Genomic DNA, 14,807 nt, shown 5'->3' with positions numbered 1-14,807 from the left:
CGGCAGTGATCGAGATCAATCGTTAGCAGTTGGCATGACCACTACTGTACTTGACACCTAATATAGACCACTACGGCAGTGACCGAGATCAATCGTGAGCAGACGGTATGTCCACTACTGCACTTGACACTTTATATAGACCACTTCGGCAGTGACAGAGATCAATTGTGAGCAGACGGCATGACCACTACTGTACTTGTCACCTTATATAGACCATCACGGAGGTGACCAAGATGAATCGTGAGCAGACGGCATGACCACTACTGTACCTGACACCTTATATAGATCATCAAGGAGGTGACGGAGATGAATCGTGAGCAGACGGCATGACCACTACTGTACCTGACACCTTATATAGACCATCAAGGAGGTGACGGAGATGAATCGTGAGCAGACGGCATGACCACCACTGTACTTGACACCTTATATAGACAATACGGCGGTGACCGAGATCAATCGTGAGCAGACAGCATGACCACTACTGTACTTGACACATTATAAAGATCACTACGGCAGTGACCGAGATCAATCGTTAGCAGACGGCATGATCACTACTGTACTTGACACCTTATATAGACCACTACGGCAGTGACCGAGATCAATCGTGAGCAGACGGCATGATCACTACTGTACTTGACACCTTATAAAGATCACTACGGCAGTGACCGAGATCAATCGTTAGCAGACGGCATGACCACTACTGTACTTGACACCTTATATAGACCACTACGGCAGTGACCGAGATCAATCGTAAGCAGACGGCATGATCACTACTGTACTTGACACCTTATATAGACCACTTTGGCAGTGACCGAGATCAATTGTGTGCAGACGGCATGACCACCACTTTACTTGTCACCTAATATAGACCTTTACGGCGGTGGCTGAGATCAATCATGAGCAGACAACATCGCCACTACTGTACTTTACACCCTATAAAGATCACTACGGCAGTGACCGAGATCAATCGTTAGCAGACGGCATGACCACAACTGTACTTGCCATCTGATATAGACCACTTTAGCAGTGACCGAGATTAATCGTGAGCAGACAACATGACCACTACTGCACTTGACACCTTATATAGACCACTACAGCAGTGACCGAGATCAGTCATGTGCAGAAATCATGACCACTACTGTACTTTACGCCTGATATAGATCACTAGGGCAGTGACCGAGATCAATCGTGAGCAGACGGCATGACCACTACTGTACCTGACACCTTATATAGACCGCTACGGCAGTGACCGAGATCAATTGTGAGCAGACGGCATGACCACCACTGTACTTGACACCATATATAGACCACTACGGCAGTGACCGAGATCAATCGTGAGCAGACAGCATGACCACTACTGCACTTGACACCTTATAAAGATCACTACGGCAGTGACCAAGATCAATCGTTAGCAGACGGCATGACCACTACTGTACTTGACACCTTATATAGACCACTACGGCAGTGACCGAGATCAAACGTGAGCAGACGGCATAACCACTACTGTACCTGACACCTTATATAGACCACTACGGCAGTGACCGAGATCAAACGTGAGGAGACGGCATGACCACTATTGTACCTGACACCTTATATAGACCACTACGTCAGTGACCGAGATCAATCGTGAGCAGACGGCATGACCGCCACTGTACTTGACACCTTATATAGACCACTACGGCAGTGACCGAGATCAATCGTGAGCAGACTGCATGACCACTATTGTACCTGACACCTTATATAGACCACTACGGCAGTGACCGATATCAATTGTGAGCAGACGGCATGACCGCCACTGTACTTGTCACCTTATATAGACCATCAGGGCGGTGGCTGAGATCAATCATGAGCAGACAACATGACCACTATCGTACTTGACACCCTATAAAGATCACTTCGTCAGTGACCAGGATCAATTGCGAGCAGACGGCATGACCACTACTGTACTTGTCACCTTATGGACCATCAAAGAGGTGACCGAGATCAATCGTGAGCAGACGGCATGACCACTACTGTACTTGACACTTTATATTGACCACTACGGCAGTGACCGAGATCAATCGTGAGCAGACGGCATGACCACTACTGTACCTGACACCTTATATAGACCACTACGGCAGTGACCGATATCAATTGTGAGCAGACGGCATGACCGCCACTGTACTTGTCACCTTATGGACCATCACGGCGGTGGCTGAGATCAATCATGAGCAGACAACATCGCCACTACTGTACTTTACACCCTATAAAGATCACTACGGCAGTGATCGAGATCAATCGTTAGCAGACGGCATGACCACTACTGTACTTGACACCTAATATAGACCACTACGGCAGTGACCAAGATCAATCGTGAGCAGACGGCATGACCACTACTGTACTTGACACCTTATATAGACCACTACGGCAGTGACCGAGATCAATCGTGAGCAGACGGCATGACCACTACTGTACTTGAGACCTTATATAGACCACTATGGCAGTGACCGAGATCAATCGTGAGCAGATGGCATGACCACTACTGTACGTGTCGCCTTATGGACAATCACTGCGTTGGCTGAGATCAATCATGAGCAGACAACATCGCCACTACTGTACTTTACACCCTATAAAGATCACTACGGCAGTGACCGAGATTAATCGTGAGCAGATGGCATGACCACTACTGTACTTGTCACCTTATGGACCATCACGGCGGTGGCTGAGATCAATCATGAGCAGACAACATCGCCACTACTGTACTTTACACCCTATAAAGATCACTACGGCAGTGACCGAGATCAATCGTGAGCAGATGGCACGACCACTACTGTACTTGTCACCTTATGGACCATCACGGCGGTTGCTGAGATCAATCATGAGCAGACAACATGACCACTATCGTACTTGACACCCTATAAAGATCACTTCGTCAGTGACCGAGATCAATTGCGAGCAGACGGCATGACCACTACTGTACTTGTCACCTTATGGACCATCAAAGAGGTGACCGAGATAAATCGTGAGCAGACGGCATGACCACTACTGTACTTGACACCTAATATAGACCACTACGGCAGTGACCGAGATCAATTGTGAGCAGACGGCATGACCACCACTGTACTTGTCACCTTAAATAGACCATCACGGCGGTGGCTGAGATCAATCATGAGCAGACAACATCGCCACTACTGTACCTTACACCCTTTAAAGATCACTACGGCAGTGACCGAGATCAATCGTGAGCAGATGGCATGACCACTACTGTACTTGTCACCTTATGGACCATCACGGCGGTGGCTGAGATCAATCATGAGCAGACAACATTGCCACTACTGTACTTTACACCCTATAAAGATCACTACGGCAGTGACCGAGATCAATCGTGAGCAGACAGCATGACCACTACTGCACTTGACACCTTATAAAGATCACTACGGCAGTGACCGAGATCAATCGTTAGCAGACGGCATGACCACTACTGTACTTGACACCTTATATAGACCACTACGGCAGTGACCGAGATCAAACGTGAGCAGACGGCATAACCACTACTGTACCTGACACCTTATATAGACCACTACGGCAGTGACCGAGATCAAACGTGAGGAGACGGCATGACCACTATTGTACCTGACACCTTATATAGACCACTACGTCAGTGACCGAGATCAATCGTGAGCAGACGGCATGACCGCCACTGTACTTGACACCTTATATAGACCACTACGGCAGTGACCGAGATCAATCGTGAGCAGACTGCATGACCACTATTGTACCTGACACCTTATATAGACCACTACGGCAGTGACCGATATCAATTGTGAGCAGACGGCATGACCGCCACTGTACTTGTCACCTTATATAGACCATCAGGGCGGTGGCTGAGATCAATCATGAGCAGACAACATGACCACTATCGTACTTGACACCCTATAAAGATCACTTCGTCAGTGACCAGGATCAATTGCGAGCAGACGGCATGACCACTACTGTACTTGTCACCTTATGGACCATCAAAGAGGTGACCGAGATCAATCGTGAGCAGACGGCATGACCACTACTGTACTTGACACCTTATATTGACCACTACGGCAGTGACCGAGATCAATCGTGAGCAGACGGCATGACCACTACTGTACCTGACACCTTATATAGACCACTACGGCAGTGACCGATATCAATTGTGAGCAGACGGCATGACCGCCACTGTACTTGTCACCTTATGGACCATCACGGCGGTGGCTGAGATCAATCATGAGCAGACAACATCGCCACTACTGTACTTTACACCCTATAAAGATCACTACGGCAGTGATCGAGATCAATCGTTAGCAGACGGCATGACCACTACTGTACTTGACACCTAATATAGACCACTACGGCAGTGACCAAGATCAATCGTGAGCAGACGGCATGACCACTACTGTACTTGACACCTTATATAGACCACTACGGCAGTGACCGAGATCAATCGTGAGCAGACGGCATGACCACTACTGTACTTGAGACCTTATATAGACCACTATGGCAGTGACCGAGATCAATCATGAGCAGATGGCATGACCACTACTGTACGTGTCGCCTTATGGACCATCACGGCGTTGGCTGAGATCAATCATGAGCAGACAACATCGCCACTACTGTACTTTACACCCTATAAAGATCACTACGGCAGTGACCGAGATTAATCGTGAGCAGATGGCATGACCACTACTGTACTTGTCACCTTATGGACCATCACGGCGGTGGCTGAGATCAATCATGAGCAGACAACATCGCCACTACTGTACTTTACACCCTATAAAGATCACTACGGCAGTGACCGAGATCAATCGTGAGCAGATGGCACGACCACTACTGTACTTGACACCTAATATAGACCACTACGGCAATGACCAAGATCAATCGTGAGCAGACGGCATGACCACTACTGTACTTGTCACCTTATGGACCATCACGGCGGTGGCTGAGATCAATCATGAGCAGACAACATTGCCACTACTGTACTTTACACCCTATAAAGATCACTACGGCAGTGATCGAGATCAATCGTTAGCAGACGGCATGACCACTACTGTACTTGACACCTAATATAGACCACTACGGCAATGACCAAGATCAATCGTGAGCAGACGGCATGACCACTACTGTACTTGACACCTTATATAGACCACTACGGCAGTGACCGAGATCAATCGTGAGCAGACGGCATGACCACTACTGTACTTGAGACCTTATATAGACCACTACGGCAGTGACCGAGATCAATCGTGAGCAGATGGCATGACCACTACTGTACTTGTCGCCTTATGGACCATCACGGCGTTGGCTGAGATCAATCATGAGCAGACAACATCGCCACTACTGTACTTTACACCCTATAAAGATCACTACGGCAGTGACCGAGATTAATCGTGAGCAGATGGCATGACCACTACTGTACTTGTCACCTTATGGACCATCACGGCGGTGGCTGAGATCAATCATGAGCAGACAACATCGCCACTACTGTACTTTACACCCTATAAAGATCACTACGGCAGTGATCGAGATCAATCGTTAGCAGATGGCATGACCACTACTGTACTTGACACCTAATATAGACCACTACGGCAGTGACCGAGATCAGTCATGTGCAGAAATCATGACCACAACTGTACTTGCCATCTGATATAGACCACTTTAGCAGTGACCGAGATTAATCGTGAGCAGACAACATGACCACTACTGTACTTGACACCTTATATAGACCACTACAGCAGTGACCGAGATCAGTCATGTGCAGAAATCATGACCACTACTGTACTTTACGCCTGATATAGATCACTAGGGCAGTGACCGAGATCAATCGTGAGCAGACGGCATGACCACTACTGTACCTGACACCTTATATAGACCGCTACGGCAGTGACCGAGATCAATTGTGAGCAGACGGCATGACCACCACTGTACTTGACACCTTATATAGACCACTACGGCAGTGACCGAGATCAATCGTGAGCAGACGGCATGACCACTACTGTACCTGACACCTTATATAGACCACTACGGCAGTGACCGAGATCAAACGTGAGCAGACGGCATAACCACTACTGTACTTGTCACCTGATACAGACTTTCACGGTGGTGACCGAGATCAATCGTGAGCAGACCATATGACCACTACTGTACTTGACACCTTATATAGACCACTACGGCAGTGACCGAGATCAATTGTGAGCAGACGGCATGACCACTGCTGTATTTGACACCTTATATAGACCATCACGGCGGTGACCGAGATCAATCACGAGCAGACGGCATGACCACTACTGTACTTTACGCCTGATATAGATCACTAGGGCAGTGACCGAGATCAATCGTGAGCAGACGGCATGACCACTACTGTACCTGACACCTTATATGGACCGCTACGGCAGTGACCGAGATCAATCGTTAGCAGACGGCATGACCACCACTGTACTTGACACCTTATATAGACCACTACGGCAGTGACCGAGATCAATCGTGAGCAGACAGCATGACCACTACTGTACTTGACACCTTATAAAGATCACTACGGCAGTGACCGAGATCAATCGTTAGCAGACGGCATGACCACTACTGTACTTGACACCTTATATAGACCACTACAGCAGTGACCGAGATCAGTCATGTGGAGAAATCATGACCACTACTGTTCTTGCCATCTGATATAGACCACTTTAGCAGTGACCGAGATTAATCGTGAGCAGGTGGCATGACCACTACTGTACTTGTCACCTGATACAGACTATCTCGGTGGTGACCGAGATCAATCGTGAGCAGACCATATGACCACTACTGTACTTGACACCTTATATAGACCACTACGGCAGTGACCGAGATCAATTGTGAGCAGACGGCATGACCACTGCTGTATTTGACACCTTATGTAGACCACTACGGCTGTGACCGAGATCAATTGTGAGCAGACGGCGTGACCACTACTGTACTTGTCACCTTATATAGACCACTACAGCAGTGACAGAGATCAATTGTGAGCAGACGGCATGACCACTACTGTACTTGTCACCTTATATAGACCATCACGGCGGTGACTAAGATCAATCGTGAGTAGACGGCATGACCACTACTGTACTTGACACCTGATATAGACCACTTTGGCAGTGACCGAGATCAATTGTGTGCAGACGGCATGACCACTACTGTACTTGACACCTGATATAGACCACTACGGCAGTGACCGAGATCAATCACGAGCAGACGGCATGACCACTACTGTACTTTACGCCTGATATAGATCACTACGGCAGTGACCGAGATCAATCGTGTGCTGAAGGCATGACCACTCCTACACTTGTCGCCTCATTATTGCCCCCGAACTTTGATTACCCGTCTTTTAAAACACCCTGTAGTTTCCCATATTTGTTGTCGAATGAATAGAGGCATTTTTTATCCATTTATCATACCGGTGTAGAGGTTAATGTCGTAATCAGAATTAATTTTGTACAATAAGTCTAGATACTTTTTCCGGGGGGACACTTTTTACTTTTACATCGGCACATCGACCCCAATGTTTCGAGCCATGGCTTTAGAATTCTCGTCGGTCCAATGCCTAGGGTAAAAAGAGTTAATTTTCTTATCATTGCGATTTTAGTGTATACGCCTGGAGCAGCATTCCGATCTGAAAAAAGAGTGGATGTTGACCCATTTAATGAAAAAAACCTCGAGTATTGCTTACAACGCGACAGGCCTACATATCTGCTGATGCATGGTGATGGTAGTAAAATGTTGGTGAGATCATGGCGGTATACATCCATGGTGAGAAAAGAAGGAGTAGGTAGGCCTAGAAGATGGGGGGGGGGGGGGGGGGGTGATTTTGTCACAGTTGTGGCAAGATTTGCTCTTGCGCCGTTGTTCCTTCAGATTGGTACGGGGAAGTTATATTCAGCTATAAAGCACCACCATGTTGTCTATAATAGAACGTGAAATCTTAGAGCAATTAGAAATCCTTCAAAATGAAGTGAATCCAAAATTCAATGATGGAATGCAATTCTCGTTTCTCCAGGGAACTGCATCCCACCCATGAAATTGCATGGTATCAATTTCGTTTTGAGGGAGTTCTAATAGCCCTAAGATTTCAAGCGCTAGCCAAAATAGTAGCCTGAGTGCCTACGGCCAGGTCAAGCCACGGCGTTGGAGCCCCAACGGCTTGTGGTATTCGACTCGATGACTCGACGACGCGATGGCTCGATGACGCGATCGTTGCTATGGATTTTGCTAAAATACGGAATCCCATGATCCTGGTCTCCGGGCTACCGCTGCAACAGCAGAGGTTTTAGCTCGGCCTTCCCATACCCAGCTACGGTATGTGGAAGGATGTGCCCCCCCCCCCCCCCAGCCATGGCCACTGAAGATTGGTCCCCGCGATTGATTTTGATATTTAAAGGACCCGCGGAAGTTTCATAGCATGCAAAATGACCTGAGATTTAATTGGCCAATGTCAGATGTCATATGGTAGTCTGTCAACAATCGGAATTTCGCACATGTGCAGTTTTTTAGATTCAGTCACTCAGTCCCTCTTCCGTCCCTTGACATCTGCCCCCCCCCCCCCCCCCCCCAAGACATCAGCCCCTACAGGACATTTATGGACATGTCCTGGTTGGAGATGCCCCAAGGGGAAAGATGTCATACGAGGATTTATAATTCCCAAACTAAACTGACACTTAAAATAATTCTCGGAGTTCGATTGGCTGCATGATCATTGGCAGCTGGTGTTTGCTGATGTGTGGCCTCACTTGGCGGTCACTTCTTCTTCGCCGATCTGGAGACATCTTTTGGCCGTGGGTTCGAATCCTTCACTGGGACTTTTGTTTTATTTTGCTTTTATGCCGAAGAGGAGTTGTCCTCGGAAGAGACAATGTCCGGGGGGATGTCCGATAATCGTCCAGTATATACAGGGGCAGTATATTTGGTCAGGACCAATACTCTTTACCTCTGGTGGGGTTGGCAAGACAGGAATAATCTCAAGAGTACACCATCCATCCTTTATTTGATAAGTGATATCAACACATGATGCAATAGAAAAACTAATCATATTCGTTAAGTTAAAATCTTTATTCTTTTCAACAAACTCGTAAACTGTGCATTATATATTGCAAATACAAACTATCAAAAACTTAAAACACCCTGAGGTGAGACTGAAGACATTGTAAAGAATTCAAGTTAGTATAAACTCAGAACATAAAACTTCAACTGTAAATGTATTAGTAAGGATATATCAATATATTTTGTACATACATACATACATACATGAACATAGTTTTGATGAATACTGTGGAGACGCTATTAAGCCGGTTTAAGGGTGCCTGCACAAAAGGCTTATATTCCGACCGGCTAAATAGAGTCTACGCAGTATATTGCACAGGGTATGGACTAGCCATGATTCCCATATTATGCACTCACCACTCGAATGAAGGGAAGGGAACCATGCCACAAAAATAAATCAAGTGTCATTTCCAAATGGTGTTTCATTGCAGCACGACCTCAGTTGACTAAAAAATTTATAAATCATGATCATGCCCTCTTGAGGAAGCCACAGTACGGCCATATCCTGTCAACATAAAATTCTCAACTTCTCTCCCCCAAATGCACTTTCCTTTAGATGCCGAGGTCGAGATTTCTCAGGGGGTTCTCAAGTTTGTGGGCTTTTCTGTCATGAAAAGACACTTGAAATGTTGTATCGATGATGTTAAGCTCGCTCCCAGGAGCATTCTCAACCTAGGCATATAAAGTTGTTGGCTATAACATGTATAAGGACTTGGCTATCATGGACAAGCACAATTGAACAGGAATAGGATGTTAAGGCTGGTTTCCACAAGAGCGGGTAATAAACTGCTGCGCTTTCCACAAAGAAAAAGCTAAAATTGCATTGAGTATGGTTTTCTGCAGTGGCGACCTCAGTGGAAAACATCTCTAGTGGAAACAGGCCTTAAGGGTTCAACACAACAACTAGTCGGAATCACCGAATAAATTGGCTCTCAAATACCACCTGTGTGCAGCTGAAAGCTGTGGCAGTTCAGTATACAAAGTACGACTGAAGAATGGATGGCGAATCATCACACATGCCATTGAGGCATGGTAAAATACAGCCCGTTCTTTCTTCCTTGTGTACACCCACGAACCTGTACTTTTGTCTAAGTACTCGTAACGCTCAAAGTGCTCCAACAAAATATCATACGGGGGGATTCGCAGAGCCTGGGGGAAATCATTACCACAGGACGCACATTTCTTGGCAGATGGGCAATCCTGTGTTTTCTTCAGAAAGAACTGGTTGTTGTTGTGGTAAGGGTGACTAAATAAAAGTTCAGCACCAACTGTTAGCAAATCGGCTTGCAGATTTGCCTCATCTGCATGCAGGACTGGTTTACTTCGGGTATTGTTGGGGCCTTTCCGTTTCTTTCCTCCCTTTTCCCCAGCACTCTTGCTGACCTGACTATTTAAGACATCACTCCATGATTCCTTGTCTCTTTGTTCATTTATGTAAGTAAGAAAAGGTGCAAGGGACCCTACATGCTCTGCGACTGCCAAAGTATGTCCACATAGACCATACTCAGCAAAATACGTGCATTTCTCGCACATAAAAGAATTGCCCCGTTGCTCAACTATGTGACACTCCTTTTCAAGCACTGCCGTTTTATGTGGATTCTGCGGCACCTGTACCAACCGACAATTTTCCCCAAGATATAGACTGGCATCCCTCCATACAGAACTCAGAAATTGGGTGTTGACCGACTTCAACCCGCTGTCGAGAAATGAGATGGAAAGTTCTTGTGCAATACAATCATCGCCATCAGTGGAGAAAATGGCGAATGAGTTTGGGTCACACTCTTTGAAGACTGTCGCTAAATGAGCTTTTCGTTGGGCCTTGGTCATGTCAATCCAGGTTTCTGTGGAAACTAACAAATTTGAACACTCGGGGACAAACTGATAGGGACCCATTCCAAAGACAGCTTTCTGGAGATCACTATACACACGGTTTACCTCTGCCTGTATGGCATTTGCAATTCCATCCCAAGTTTGCTTCTCCCAATTGATAGACCTCTTGAAAAGGGAATTCCACGATTCATTATCATTTGTGGTAAATCTTTGTGGTGGGGAACCAAGACCAGCAGCTTTTCGAACCCCTGCTATCATGCAGTTTCGCATTGCAGTAGCATGGTTTTTCAAGAACCAATCATAGAATTGAGATGCCTTCGTTGTCTCTTTAGTCTCCTCCTTGTTCATCTTATCCCTCAGGTCATCGAAGATATTATCAAAAGCCTCAGGACAGTTTGCGTCAACCAAACCTGGTCGTCTATGCCGACCTGTGTCATCTTGCCACTCTTTGCCAAAAAGTACAGTTATGAACCGAGATTTCAGGCCTTCTGAAAAATTCAGAGTTGTCATCTTTCGCTTCAAATTATCAATCATGTGCAAGAAGCATCTTAAATGGGTGCTAGGGGCAAGAAAACTGGAGCAGTTCTTGAATCCATCAATTAAGGCACTTTCCCCATCAGTGCCCCAAGCTCTAACTTTCATGTTCCCAAGATGACAGTGGTCACGGATTTTTACCGCCATGTATTCATAATCTTCTGTCGCTCTTGACACATGGATCATTGCTGAACCTGGTACTAGCACATTGTTACCAGTCTTGGCATCAACGAACCAAGGATGGCGAAAGGTAGTGAAGGTTACATAAAACTGGCCCAAGTTAAATGTTGGGTCAATACCTAAAACAGTGCTGCACTTTGTTGAACAGCAGAATGACTTGAGGTCCTTCACCTGCTGATCAGTAGCGAGGAAAGCATGAGAATTGTTTTGCGCACAATCAAAACTACGAACAAATTTACCCTCCATGCTGAGTTTCAAGATTTCAGTAAAATCTGTTTTCTTATTTGTCCCACCCCTTTGAGACTTGAAATGCAGTGGAACACTCTTGTTCACGTTGTAGATCTGTTGCCGATCGCGCACAACAGATCCCTGAGACTGTATTCCCAGTGCACCACCGGCCGATTCGAATATGTTAGCAATCACTTGTTTCGGTGGCAGATCTTTAACCGATGTTTTCATTTGCCTGATCACACTTGGTTTGGTATGCAGTAATGGCTTCCTTGATTTACTGTTGCCATGAGCTGGGAGAACGACCTCCCTTACAATACCATCTTTAAAATAGTACTGCAGTATACACCTTAATGCATTCTTCTGGCTGTCATACAACGTATAGGTTGCTTTGTGAAACTCAGGGGTACCTTTGTGGCGGTAATAGTATCGAGAAAGCACATAACTATGCTTCTCGCCTTTACCTACTTTCACAAGACTATCTCCTTTCTTACTTAAATATGTCTTGTCCCCTGATGGCTTCCCCCATATTCCGTTTTCATCTGCAACAAAATCACGGGGCTCCACTTGGTTCATGTTGATCAAAAATGTGGCATTTTCTCTGCATCGCAATGGAATGGATGAAAGTAAAAAAATGTCATTGTCATTGTTAGTTAAGATACCGACAGCTTCCTTGTAACTGTAGCCTGTCACCTTTCGGCTATATATGGGCCACTGTCCTTTAAATGACATCTTGACAACATTTTCTGGCATTGCAACAGCTGGGCTGATATAGGCAATGTCGTTTTCCTGTGGAATGTTGGAGTTGATTTTCCCCACCTTATCAAGATCATTGTCAAGACATACGATGTCAGGATCATCTTCTTCATCATCATCCCTACTATCAGTTATCACACGGCGTATTCTTCGTCGTTCAATCTCAGGGCTGTTGGAAATTGGCTGCAGTTAATGAAATTTAAAAAAAAATTAGTAGATTGAAAGAATGACAATAAAGGTTCTGCAGTTCAAAATCATAGTTAAACCATAACTTAGTACATGTATAGCGGTCCTTACAGGGCTGTGGAGTATTGTAAAATCATGGTGGCGCTGTAGTTCCTAGTGGGTGTTGATAGATGGCAGTACCTGACTGGTTAGCTGCAGCTGGATGCTGGATGGACCATTGAGCCAACTTTATTATTGTTGGTACTTTACTTATAGGGTTGTATTTGTATTTACAGTTGCACGTGGTTCATGCCCACAGGAGGCGAATAAATAATAAAGACAGATTGTGTTTACCCACGGCTATTGTTTATATGATTTGGATGCCACTGCACTGAGGTATTTCATTAATTGGAGTCAGAGGAGGATCAGGACCAGGCGCTGTTTCTTTGGAATAATGAGGTTGATTTTTCCTCACCTTATCAGCAAGATCAATGTCAAAACATTCGATGTCAGGATAATCTTTACCCCCGTCTTTTTCATCGTCACTGCTGGAAATGAGTACATGCTGTATCTTTCTGCGTTTCAACTCGGGGCTGTTGGAAATTGGCTGAAGAAAATGAAATCGGAAAACATTAGTTTAAAAATGCGTGACTAGGATTTTAGAAAGAATTAGCTGGCATAGGGACAAGTAGGGCATGAGATTTACCTGGCCAGGAGGATAATGTGCTTACTTGACACCATGCGCCGCCACCTGTAGTATCACACTGATGTTGATGATATTCGCAAAGTGTTACTTAGGCTGTTTTGGATATGGCTTGCGAATTTCAATCAGGCCTAAGTTCTCATGGTTCTAGTGAGTTGTTTACTGTATAGTTCAACAATTTTTTATTGATCCTGTTGCGGTCCTGCTGGAAGCCTTTTTTGCATGAAAAACCAACATTTCTTATGCCCAACTTGGCCTTTAACAAACCTCTTTTTGAAGCGTGCATACCTTTTCAAAACCACAGTAACAACAAAAGTACCCTTCTGTAGGAATCATGCGACTGCAGTTAGGGCAAAGCATTGTCACTGTCAGTGAATCATCCATCATCTGAAAACATAAAAGAAGCCCATAAAAATCTTTTCATTCAGTCAATTTCAATATAAACGTTTAAGAACTGACTATTTAGAGGTACGGCATTCGATGTACATTTGAAGAACTCCTGTCGGCCTAGGCCTAGGCCTACCCGTAGCAACAAAACCACGTCCAAAGTGTTTTAAATAAATTTCTCACTAGAAACCTGAGAGTAAGTTGTCATAGTCATACTCGTCAGTGAGCAAGGAATGATAGTTTGTTGATTTGACATGTTGCATCTAGGCCTAGCCTATATCATCAATACCTAGTCTACATTTTCCAGGAGATGTGCCCGTTCAATACATCTAGACCCAGCTAATTTTTCTTCAACCTTACCTTCAATATTTTGTTTGTTAACGAGGAATAAAAATTTGATGTCACTCGCACATGTCGAACATGTTGTGTTTTCTCATTTGGTGATACCGGTTTGGACATTTCCACTTCTACCGTGCTGAACGGATATCCAGAGCAAACCTTGTCTCCAGGAACTCGCGTGTCATTTTAACATTGGAATTTCTGCTTGTAAAGAACCTGGGTAGGAGGTTGATCTGAACCAGCTATATTTAGGTGTATTTAGCTGTATTCACGGTAAGATACCAGTGGCTTGCATAGCAACATGGCGCATGGTTTTATCAAAAATGCAAACTTGTGGGAAACGAAAAATGGTCGGATTAGATACGGTGAAAACAGCTGGAAAGGGGTTGGTAATAATCGGTTCTTTTTCATTTTCCTCCACTTATGATTCTATGTATAAATTACAGTCCAGGCAGTGATATTCTTTAAAAAAAATCGAACTTGATCGCGTCATCGAGTCATCGCGTCGTCGAGTCATCGAGTCGAATACCACAAGCCACGGCGAACTACTCTAAACCCTCTTGACCGGCACGATTCTGAATATTCACTCAGCACAGTAAGCCTACCAACGATA

The 14,807-nt window shown here is 45.3% G+C and overlaps 1 long non-coding RNA gene across 1 annotated transcript; it reads right to left on the bottom strand.

The window, feature by feature from the left end:
- Positions 1-12,704: 12,704 nt before the first annotated feature.
- Positions 12,705-13,846, bottom strand: LOC135499577 (uncharacterized). The gene is made up of 3 exons (XR_010449307.1): positions 13,757-13,846; positions 13,241-13,372; positions 12,705-12,783 (listed from the first exon to the last, which is right to left on the bottom strand). It is a non-coding gene; the product is annotated as an uncharacterized LOC135499577 (long non-coding RNA).
- Between the last annotated feature and the right edge of the window lie 961 nt (positions 13,847-14,807).

This window comes from Lineus longissimus, chromosome 15, assembly GCF_910592395.1.
Source record: "Lineus longissimus chromosome 15, tnLinLong1.2, whole genome shotgun sequence".
NCBI classification, from domain to species: Eukaryota; Metazoa; Nemertea; class Pilidiophora; order Heteronemertea; family Lineidae; genus Lineus; species Lineus longissimus.
This window is presented reverse-complemented; position numbering and strand designations above follow the sequence as displayed.